Here is a 12,250-nt window from a genome sequence, read left to right as displayed (position 1 = left end):
GGAGTACATAGACACCCCCACACACACTCCAGCCTGGGAGTCCCACCGGTGGCAGACTAATTATCCACCCCTAACAAGCAATACTCCAGACACGGAGAATACCTGGGAGCATACTCACAACTCACAACATGCAAGAGAGCAGGCAATACAAAAGGGAAACACACCCCTTACTGAAAGGGCTCAAAGAAGGATGTCCTCATGCATCAGGGCTAACAGGGAGGCATCCCTAGTCCCTAGCACTACAGAAACGAGCCAGGAATTCCGCACTCCTTCAGGAAACACGGAAATGAATTCACAGGGGTTAGACAACTCCATTGAGGGTAGATCAACCAGGTTTAGCGACCAACAGGGCTCTGACTGCTCTAATACGGGAGACGGGATGGAAAGTCAAGCTGAAGTCACTGGACATTCACAGGACACTTCACCAAGTGCAAGTAGCAACGGGGATAACAATACAAACTCTCCAGGTCTGAGAAGGTTGCTCAGGGTAAGAGGGCCTCCCAAATACCTAGCCGATTATGTAAGGTGAGCAGGTACATAGAAATAGCTGACCTAAAGGTTCTGGCTGGTTGTCTTAATGAAATAAGGTCGGGGGTCACTGGATCTGGTTCAAAGGAACAGTCCCACACCTTATACATTGTGTAACATTAACTCATCATTAATTAATTATATTACCATCTATAGGATGGCGTCCATGTGGGCGCAATCTTATTTCATCCAGGGGGAAGGGGTGTTGTGTCCTGAGCCTGCAAGAGGCAGGCTCGGGACGTTGCAAGAGTCCTGGGCATTTGCAGAAGCTGCCCGGGACCAGACTGAGCGGCGCCAGCCTTGTGCACATGCGCAAGGCGGGAAAAGCCCACCTCATGATTGGTTGAACTTGCCCGGGGATCAGAGGGTATAAATAGAGGCCTGCGTGCCTCTGCTCTGGTTGTTCGTAGAGTGGAGCAAACAATAAAGACTTGTTGGAGATGATTCGTCTCAAGCGCCATTATTCTCCGGACTTAACACCGAGAAACTGCAATTGTCATAAATATGAGCCCATTGCCAAGCGGCCACATTTGACCAGGGCGATGCTCCAATGGCCATCAGTTTGAAAAATGGCCATGTCACTTTTTTTCAGTGCCTTTGAACAGTCACTAAACAAGGATTAGTGGACTGTTCTCTATAGGGTCTCCAGTTTGGGCAGGGTGTTGGGCTAGAGACTCCAACTCTATTATTCTGTGTTCTGTGTGCCACTAAACAATCACTGTTTCAATATAGCCATTTCTCTTAGGCCAGAGAGATGCCTAAGTAGGCTTAGAATGACCAGGTATTTTAACTGTTCTTGGTAGGACTTGACTTCTGGCCCCCTTGCCATCTTGGTACTGTATCCTCCTCTGACGTTCTTCCAATTTGTTGATGTCCTATTTAACATTCAAGGCCTAGAACTGCTAGTGAGGCCTGATCACAGTGGAATAGAAGTGGGGAATTATTTCTCATGATCTGCACTCTGTGAAAACTTCCCCAAACGGTTAGCTTGTCCTCAACTCTGTGACCTACCAGAAGACGGAGGTCTTTTCCACAGCCAGCCAGGCTCCAATGTTCTATGTTTCTGCCTTTCATTTTTTGCTGCCTGGAAGCATGAGTCTAGGACTAAATTTCATCCTGTTTGTTTCAGTCAATTCTTCAAGACATCTGAATCCTTCAGAATCTGTTATTTCTCTTGTAAAGTATTAGTCCCTCCTCCAAGATTTCAGTCATTTGCAAATGTGATAATTGGTGCCTCCACCCCTTTATATGGGTCATGAATAAAGATTTGAACAGCAAGCAGCCACTAGACCATTTTTTTCTCTTTTAATTAACAGGAGAAACCTTATGGAAAGTTTTGCTGAAACCACAGACTATGCCATGGTATTTCCCCAACCTATTAAACTATGAATGATGTTAAAAAGGAGATAAGATGAGTTTGCCTTGACTTATTTATGATAATCTCTTAATAGTTCTTAGTAGATGCACACCCATACATATGTTCACAAGTACACTGTTTTAAAACTCACCCATTATAGGCTTCAAGTGGACAGGTCTTAATCTTTCTTTTTTTCCCCTTCCATTTTTTTACAGATAATTTTTATTTAGAATTTCAGAAAGCTCTATCTGTATCCACTCTGATGTCTTTGAGGGTTTCTCATTTAAAGTCCAGCCCAGAATTCTTTCATCTCTTTCTGCCTGCGGAAGGGGACAATTTGCACGGCCAGCTCACTGCAGAACAACTCACTGTGGGACAATTCAACAATTCAATTTAATTATTTAAAGTGATTTAAAAATTATTTTACTTTTTTTGTCATTCACATTTCATTTTTTCCCTCCTTTCTATTCCACCATTTCTTCAATACTTAGTGTAACTTTTGTCCCTCAATGAGTTGCCCCACAACGAGTTGGCTGCAGTGAGTTGTCCTAGACCCTTCTGCCTGTCCTGACCCACAGTTTCCTCCTCTCTCTGGTGGCACAAAGATGTTTTCTTAGAAACAAACAGAGGCACAAAACAGAAGTTGGCACTCTACGTTCTTGCCAGCACCTGTAACAATTCATTCTTTTCTCTGTGCAACCGTCAGTTCCTGCAGCTTCTTTGCCTTTCCTTTCCTTTAAGACATACCCCAAAAGCACGTGGGTTCTCTGAGGAAATTCTTGCAAGTCTCAGCTCATTCTGTGCGTTAGCCTTGCTATCACGATCCTTACAAGGCTGATATCCTCCTAATGGAGGAGAATTGGAACAAAATGGGAGCCGTTCTCCCTCTTCTGGGAAGGTTTGCAGACAGGGAGCTAAAAGAGAGTGGGGTGAGGGAAGCCCCTCTTTCCCAATCCTCTGGATCAGAGTAGGAGCAGAACTGGATGGAGGCAAATCAAGGAGCCATGAGCAATGGAGGGCACCGGTGAGGGTTGAGCTCGGCCCTGCCTGGTCTGCACTGTGGCAAGACTGAGAGAGCAGACTTCATATTCTACTTGACCCACACAGGAATGCTGTGAAGAGTGTGGAATGCCTTCACTTGTGCTGGATCCAGCTATCACTCCTTGATTGTCCAAATATTTAGACTCCAGAAAGGTTTGAGATAGAAACATCCATAAAAAAATAAATATTTTAGCGAAGCAGTAACCAAAAACCTAAATAGGAACCTGGTGTTCTCTTGGCTTCTCCATCTTTCTTCCTCTCTGCCCTGCCCTCATGACCGAAGTGGAGACTGATGGCTGCATACTTCACAACCGGGCTCCTGACATTTCACTTCCTTACAAAGAAATGTTATGTGCCTACACAAAAACACCAGGAAACTTTTATTAGGCTTGGGGAACAAGGATAAACTTTTTAAAAGCCTCCAAGTCCCTTCTAAAGCCATGATACTACTGTGCCTGTGGGGTTGCAACAGTGCAGAAAAGGTAGATTCATACCATGCAAGTAGAAAAGGTTGTCCAGATTTTTCCTTGGGTCTGTGGGTAGATTTGCTTTATTACTGTGGTTGATTTGTTTTAAGCATCTATAAAGCAACAGGTTTCAAGAAGGGAGATACTTGGTCCTAAATGAACTGACCTCCCTGGTAACCCCTCTACTGTACCTTTCACTTTGGGATGCAATGCAGACACAACTCTGGTGAGAAGTCAAGTCCCCATTTTGATGTCAAGGACAACTAGATTTTCCTTTCCCATTACCAAGTGGACATGATGCTTGCTGGTATGTTCTCAGCAGAGACCATACTTAAGCTCTGACAGTCTCATATCAGATGGAGACAGGCATGGCCGTGCCTGCAGCTGGATTGGGGGTAGGTGGGAAATAAATCCCTAGGGTGGGGTGGAAAAGGGGGCTACTTGGTCTTTGTGGTCCTGGAGGTTGGTGCTCCTCAAACTTGGAGAAGAAGATCCGAGAGAGTTTTGAAGGCATCTGGATAATCAAAATCAGGTGGAAGAAAAGGTCTGCCCTGCAAAAAGAGACCTCTCACTCCTTTTGCAGGGCAGGGCTTATTCCCCACATCATTTTGATTATCCAGATGCCTTCAAAAATCTCCCTCAGATCTTCTTCTCCAACTTTGAGGAGGACCAACCTGAAGGATTTATTTATTTATTTATTTATTTTATTTGATTTATATCCCGCCCTTCTCCCAACGGGACTCAGGGCGGCTCACAACATATTAAAAAATATAAACACATTTACAACCCCACCCAAGTAAAACCAATTAAAACCGAATATTTAAAGCTGTGCTATTTAAAATTACTCTTAAGATAAACCCAATTTAAAATCCTCCCTAGGCCAGGCCCGCTTGCTGAAAAAGACCAACTGATATGAGAACAGAAATGCCTTCCAGGCATATTGGGTAGGTCAAATCCAGTATGGATTCATTCTGATCCTTCAAGTTGGTCCTCCTCAAAGTTGGAGAAAAAGATCTGAGAGAGATTTTTAAAGGCATCTGGATAATCAAAATAATTTCAGAAAGCTCAATGAGTCCTCCTGCCTTCAAATGCCCAGATCTAACTTCCTTCATTAGTTCTGAAGGAGCTGGCAGATGTGATCTTGGAACCACTGAATCATATCTTTCAAAGCTTCTTGAGCACCAATACCACAGAACTGGAAAAAGAGCTGATGTGGTTCCAATCTTCAAAAAAAAAGGGGGGGGGAAACAGATCCAGGAAGCTACAGACCAATCAGCCTGACATCAATACCTAGGAAGACCCTAGGAAAGATAATCAAGCAATAGATCTGTGAACAACTAGAAGCCAAGTTATTAGAAGCCAATATGGATTTGTCAAAAACAGATTATGCCAAACAAATCTTATTTCATTCTTGGATAAAGTGACTAAATTACTGGATCAGCAAAATGTTGTGGACATAGTAGACTTAGAGTTCAGTGAGGCATTTGACAAAGTAGACCACAACCTACTTCTTTGTAAACTAGACAAATGTGGGATTGACAGCATCACCACCAGATGGATTCATAACTGGCTGATCAGCCGCATTCAATGTGTACTCCTCAATGGAACTTCACCTACATAGAAGGAAGCATGCAGTGGGGTGCATTTAGTTTTGATTGCCACAATATAAAAAAGATGTTGACCCTCTAGAAAGAGTGCAGAGAAGAGCAACAAAGATGATTAGCGATCTGGAGCCTAAAATATATGAAGAATGGTTGTGGGAATTGGGTATGTCTAGTTTAGTGAAAGGAAGGACTAGGGATGACATGATAGCAGTGTTCCAATATTTGAGGAATTACCACAAAGAAGAGGGGGTCAACCTATTTTCCAAATCACCTGAAGGCAAGATAAGAAACAATGAATGGAAACCAATGAAGGGGAGAAGCAACCTAGAAGAACTAAGGAGAAATTTTCTGACAGTGAGAACAATTAACCAGTGGAATGGCTTGCCTTCAGAAGTTGTGGGTGCTTCGTCACTGGCAGCTTTTAAGAAGGAACTGGACACTATTTGTCTGAAATGATATAGGGTCCCCTGCTTGAGTGGGGGATTTGGCTAGAAGTCCTCCAAGCCCCCTTCCAACTGTGTTATTCTGTTCTGTTATTCTTTCTATGATCCCACCAATCCCAAAGAAAGTTCAGAATGCTATAGGATCTCCTGCCATGGGCAGAAGGTTGGACTAGAAGACCTTCTGGCCTATTATTTTATTATTCTATGAGGTAAATACCCAGCCCCTTGTATACCCCTAGACAGACCCTGCCATGACTCCATTTTCCTCTGTCTACTACTACATTAGAAAACTCTGGCCCCAAATAGTTTTTAAAAAATAGATTCCTGACAACAAACCATTTCAAATCATTTCATCAGCAAAGCCTTTTAGCATACTTGAGCTGCTGCTCTTCTTTCTCTAAGCAGCTGTTCCAGGAAGGTGGCTTCTTTAGAGCTATGCAGGAGCTGCTTTATTTCTGCTTATGCCATCAGCCCCCCCCCCCCCCCCCCCCCCCCCCCCAGTTCAGTAGGGCAGGTCTGGCTTCCTGAAGTTTCCATTTAGAGATGCTGCTGGAGAAGGGTGGACTTCACAGACTCTCAAGGAGTCACCCAAGGAGTAGGAGATGCATTTCTCCCATGGGGAATTCTCTGCTTTTCATCTTAAGTTTCACCATTCCTTTGATCCAGTCATATGGCAAATGATTTTTAGTTTTCAATAAGGTTTCAAGATATAAAACAGTCCAGGTGTATTTATATGTGCATCCCCTTCCTTCCTTCCTTCCTTCCTTCCTTCCTTCCTTCCTTCCTTCCTTCCTTCCTCCCTCCCTCCCTCCCTCCCTCCCCCCCCCTCTCTCTCTCTCTCTCTCTCTCTCTCTCTCTGTCTGTGTGTGTGTGTGTGTGTGAGAGAGAGAGAGAGAGAGAGAGAGAGAGAGAGAGAGAGAGAGAGAAAGAGAGAAAGCCCTGAGTGGAATGGGAAAAACAGTAGACAGTTTTAGACAGAGGAGTTCCCAGACATTGAGAAATACTTGGGTTCCTAAAAATGCCCCCCTTCATACATGTGCATGTCACTGGGCGGTGCAGTTTCTATGAACTGGGGTGTATTTTGCTTTGCCAGGGTGCCAATTGAGATAGAAAAATTAGGTGCTGGAGGCCTTTGTGCTCGTTTCTATTTACAGTGAAACTATTTACAAGAATGTACAGCCGGCATGTCCAAGGTAGTCAGTCACCTGGTGCCAGTCTCCCTCCCAGAGTTTATCCCTCTCTGGCTCTCCTGCTGCCTCCCCCATTCCTGGGCTTATGTGTGTGTGTGGGGGGGGGGAGGGCTGGAGAGTGAAAGGAAGGGAATGGCTGGAATTTACTCTGTGCCAGTGTTTTTAAACTGTGTTTAGCAGACTCCAGCTCCCAGAATTCCCCTGCCAGCAATCCAGAAGAATTTAAAGAAAAGCATCCCTTATAACTTGAAGAACTGATAAAGGCCAGCATGGTTCAGCATAGCTTAGCATCAAGAGCTTACAGCAGACATGTCAAACACAAGGCCCGGGGGCCAGATGTGGCCCGCGAAGTGATTTCATGTGGCCCACGAAGCCATCCTGGAAACAGTGAGGGAACGGCCCCCGCTGCCTTGGCTCTGGCCCTGGCTGCGTTTCTTGCCTGTTTTTCTCCCTCCCTCATCTCAAATATTTTCCCACCACTCTGTACTTAGGAAGGAAGGAAGGAAAGAAGGAGAGGGAGGGTCTGAGGGAAGTCCTGCCTTAGTCCTGCCCTGCTGCCCTTTTTACCATCCCCTTGCCCCCTCCTCCTGGCCTATCCTGGGGTCTCCCATCCTATTGCTAAGGAAGCTTTGGATACAAAGCCGGGTCTTCTCCCATGGAGAGGGAATGGGCCTCCCTTTGACTTTGCCCTCATACCCATCATGAGCAGCCTGGGTAAGGAGAGCAAGCACAGCAGCAGCAGCAGCCTTGAGGAGGAGGTAAGTGCAGCTGGGTGACCCCTTGGGGAAGTGGGGCTGGGTTTGGTGCCACGGGTGCTCGAGGGCCAGGCTGGGCATTTGACCTCTGCTGTCCAGGGCTCCGGGCAGCCCGCATCACCATCCAGCCCCCCCTTCGCATGGCCTGAGAGGAACAGTGAGGCTCCTCCAGTGGACCATGCCTTGGCGCTTGCCCTGGTCCCACCCCCTTCTGCCAGAGACCCTCAGATCTGTCCCACTCCTGCCCAGGACCCCACAGGCACCCTTGACGCAAACGATGTAGAGCTGGCCACGCCCACCCAGTAGGCCACACCCACTCCATCCACGCCCACCCAGTAGGCCACACCCATCCTGGCCACACCCACCCAGCCCCCTGAGGGCAACCACAATGCTGATGCGGCCCTCAGTGAAATTGAGTTTGACACCCCTGGCTTACAGGAAAAAAGAAGAACATGAGACATGGAAAGTGAACACCTGGAAGCAGATTTGCAAGAGCAGCTCTATCTGCTTTCTTGGAGGATTCTGAAGAAAGGCTCCAGAGTAAGGGTCTGTGGAAATGGCTCACCTTGGCCGTTCCCTTGGCCACTGACTTTGCTTTCACAGAGCCATCCTCTGTCCCTGCAAGCCCCCCGGGACCCTCAGCAGCACTGCGTCCAAAAGGAAAGGAACTGCCCCCTCCCTGCAATCAATTGAGAGGGAATCTTTCTCAGGTGCTTCTTATTGCTAATTAAACTCTACCATCTTTGTTTTCAAACACTCTGGAGGTTAAAAAAAACATTCCTAAGCTGAAGTTTAAAACTTTAAAATTTTCATTTAACTGTGTATGTGGTATCAACGTAATGTTTCATTTTGTCCACAAATTTCCACAAACTGATCAAAGAGAGAAACAACCTAGAACTAAGGAGAAATGTCCTAACAGTGAGAAAAATTAACCAGTGAAACTGCTTGCCTCCAGAAGTTGTGGGTTCTCCAACACTGGAAGTTTTTAAGAAGTGGCTGGACAACGGCTTGTCTGAAATGGTCTACAGTCTGCTGTTAGAGCAGGGCGTTGGACTAGAAGACCTTCAAGGTCCCTTCCATCTCTGATGATGTTCTATTTTTTCTAATCTACCTTCACCTCAAGACTGAGATGAGCTTAACTCAAAAGAAGAAGGAGAAAATTGGAAGCTTTTTCTTTTTAAAGGCTTGTGTGGAGAAGAACAATATGCCATAAGGTTTGACTTGGGGAATTATTTTTTCCCAATTCCTCCAGGAAGGAAGATGAATAAGACTAAGCACACACAGGGGGTCCAGCAATAGCAACGATCAATTTGGTCCAAGGATCTAATGGTCGTGGAAGAGAGCATTACACAGAGGTTGAAGTTTGCATATAAGCATTACAGTTCTTCAAGTGTTCCACTGAGTCCATATTTGGCTAGTAACTCTTAGCACGTAACAGATCACAGTGTACAGAAAATTCAGCAGCAAGATGTTTAAGTGAACAGGAATTATTTATGGCCATTTGTTGCAGTGAACATGTTGAAACCCTTCCAGCCAAGTTTTTTTTTTAATTTTATTTTTGAGAAGCAAGGCAGAGTTCTCTTAATGAGGATGCCTCAAAACCCAGCACCCATAAATCACCAACCCTACTCACATATTCCTCTACCAATGAAAGTGATGCTGAATCAGGGAATGAAAGACCATGTAAGAAATCAGCTACGTTCATTTTCTAGCAAACAAAATCATAAGGGGAAAACATGGAAATTACATAGTAAAGCAGTGGTTTTATGTGGTTAAAGTAATTGTATGAACAAATTGTGAACCTAACATAAGGCTAAACTTTCACATTTTCTAAATTTATGAATAGTTTCACTGTGTAGAAAAAAGAAAATGGCTGGCATAGCTAAAAGGTTTTTTTGATCCATCCTCCTGAGTTTGCACCATGACCCATAGGACATGCGTGAATCTCTACACAAGTTGGTGTGTTTTATAACAATGCAAACAAGATTGCCTTGTTAATGCATCTTTCATTTGCTAAAATGTAGAGATAGAATAGAGCTGGAAGGGATCTTCTAGTCCAGCCCCCTGCTCAAGCAGGAGAATCTATACCCTCTCAGACAAGTGACTGTTGTCATGGTTCCGATAGATGAAGCCAGTAAAAGAACTTCAAGGCAAGAATTCTTCCTTAAAGAACATTTTATTAGGAAACAAGTATCGGCACTTACATAGTTGAACCCAAGAATGAGATTCCCTCCTCCCAGATACAAAGTAACGAATTGCAATTCCCACCCCACAAAAGCTGTCATAAATCACATTCCCCAATTAGCACAAAAGGCGGCTTTTCTCTCCGGCCCCTTCAGCCCCCGAAACCTTATCAGAACATGTCCTTGAGTTCCCACACTTCTACATTGTTATGGCTAGCTAAACCCTCAAGCATTTACCCAATCCCCTTTCTACATCTGAACTCTAAAAGACTAGAAAAGGCACATTAAAAGCAAAAGTAAAAAATGGCTGCTGGTTCTCAGTTGTCAGAACATTGGCATTCATTGTCACAGCATTGACATCCAGCCCCCCTTAACAGAAAGGAGTAGTCCTGCGATTTAAACAGAAGCATAGGTTAGGGATTGCCTCCCAGCTTATTTGGGAGTTTGTCGTAGAATTTATGAATGAGCCTGTTAGCCCTGACATCAGTAGATTTCACCCAAGTGGCATCTGATAATGGGTATCCCTCCCACTGTACTAAATACTGTAACTCAGCGAAAAGAAGGAGGTCAGTCCAGTTCATTTGTTGATTATCCACATAACATCTAAGGTATGCTCCACCATCGAGTTCACTTTTTCAGCTGCCCCATTCATAGATAGATGAAAAGCCAATGACAACCCCTGCGATGAACCAGTTATTGCCAAAAATCCTCTCCAAAACTTGGCCGTAAACTGCACCCCTCTGTCAGAGATTATACATTTTGATGTGCCATGCAATCTATAAATGTGCTTAAGAAACATCTTAGCCAGTTTTTGGGCTGACAGGAGTCCCTTGCAGGCAATAAAATGAGCCTGCTTTGAAAAAAGATCAATCACTGTCCAAATTACTGTATTTTCTCTGCTTTCAGGCAAATCAACTATAAAATCCATGGCAATCTCTTCCCATGGCTGGAAAGGATCCACAACGGGCTGCAATAGTCCAAGTGGCTTCCCCGGAATTCTTTTCATGGTGACACACACTGCACAGCTTTTGACATAGTTTTCTACATCCTTTTTCAAACCTGGCCACCAAAACTGCCGGCGAATCAAGTGTAGCATTTTCAAATAGCCAAAGTGTCCAGCTTGTTTCACATCATGACCGCATTGGAATGTGTGGAGGCGGAGGGTCTCAGGCAAATATAATTTTCCCCCTTTGTAGGCTAATCCATCCCTACAGGTTGTCTTTAAACCATTAATCATTGAGGAGTTCTTGCTTCAGTTTTCTTGTCACAGGATCATCGGGGGTTGGTTTTTTCGTGGATTGGATTCTCTGTGGTGTTCATTGAGACACAATCTGTGGAGTAGGCATAATCGATTCATTGACTTGTTCTCACTGGCTCTTATACTGAGATAATCTGGATAGAGCATCAGGCAAAAAATTATTTCTTCCCGGTATGTACTTTAGGGTGAAATTAAACCGGTTAAAATACTGCACCCATCATACTTGTTTAGGGGAAAGTTTGCACAGGGTTTTTAATGCCTCTAAGTTTTTGTGATCAGTCCATACTTCGAAAGGCACTTTGCTCTCTTCTAGATAGTGCCGCCAGGTTAACAGAGCCCAATGGATTGCGAAGTCTTCTTTCTCCCAAACTGCCCACCTCCTCTCGCACTCGGTGAATTTTTTGAGGTGTAGGTTCAGGGTTGTAGGACTCCCTCATGATTCTTTTGCAAAAGTACTGCTCCAACTGCTACATCACTAGCATCGGCTTGAATTATAAATGGTACCCCCAGGCAGGGGTGCTTTAAAATCAGCTCGACTGCAAATAGTCTCTTTAAGTTCTCAAAAGCGATTTGACAGTTCATAGTCCATGCTAGCAGTTGGCCTGGTTGTGGCTTTCCCCCATCTTTACCCATTTTCAATAAGTCCGTGAGAGGTAAAGCAATTTCAGCAAAGGAAGGAATGAATTGCCGATAAAAGTTTGCAAACCCCAGAAAGCTTTAAAGTTGTTTTTGAGTCTTTGGGGGTTGCCATTCGATCACAGTTTGCACTTTACCTGGATTCATCTCAATGCCCTCACTGGAGATTTGGTAACCCAGGTAATCTAGTCGGATTTGGTGGAACTCACACTTTGATAATTTGACATATAGTTTAGCACTTAGAAGTTTCTTTAACACCTCTCGCACTAATTTCCCATGGTCAGTCATATTTTCACTATAAATTAAGATGTCATCAAGATACACCAAAAAACCCTTGTATAGATGATCATGCAGCACTTGGTTAATCAGCTGCATGGAGACAGCTGGAGCCCCTTCTAGTCCAAATGGCATAACTTTGAACTGATAGCTACCCATAGGATAGTTAAATGCAGTTTTCCATTCATGTCCTTCTTTTATTCTTACTCTGTAGTATGCTTCTCTTATATCTAGTTTGGTGAAGATACGCCCCTTTGCCAAATTGGTTAGTAGGTTCTTCAGCAGGGGGAGGCGGTACTTATTCTCCACACTCTGTTGTGGCTCCGTCCGGTGGGTCCCTCTCATCAGAGGAGGAAGGCTCTGAACATGAAGGAGAGGAGATGGCTAGGCCTCCCTCTCCAGGCCCTTCCCCTCTGGTGCAGCCTTTGGTGCCTTCCGACAGCGAGGAGTTTGGCCAGGAGCCCGGTGTTTCTGGGATTGGCCAGGAGCCCGGTGTTTCTGGGATTGGCCAG

Source organism: Protobothrops mucrosquamatus, unplaced genomic scaffold (genome assembly GCF_001527695.2).
Source record: "Protobothrops mucrosquamatus isolate PMUCROS unplaced genomic scaffold, P.Mucros_1.0 scaffold108, whole genome shotgun sequence".
Classification (NCBI taxonomy): Eukaryota; Metazoa; Chordata; class Lepidosauria; order Squamata; family Viperidae; genus Protobothrops; species Protobothrops mucrosquamatus.
The sequence above is the reverse complement of the archived record's forward strand: the minus strand, read 5'-3'. Positions refer to the sequence as shown.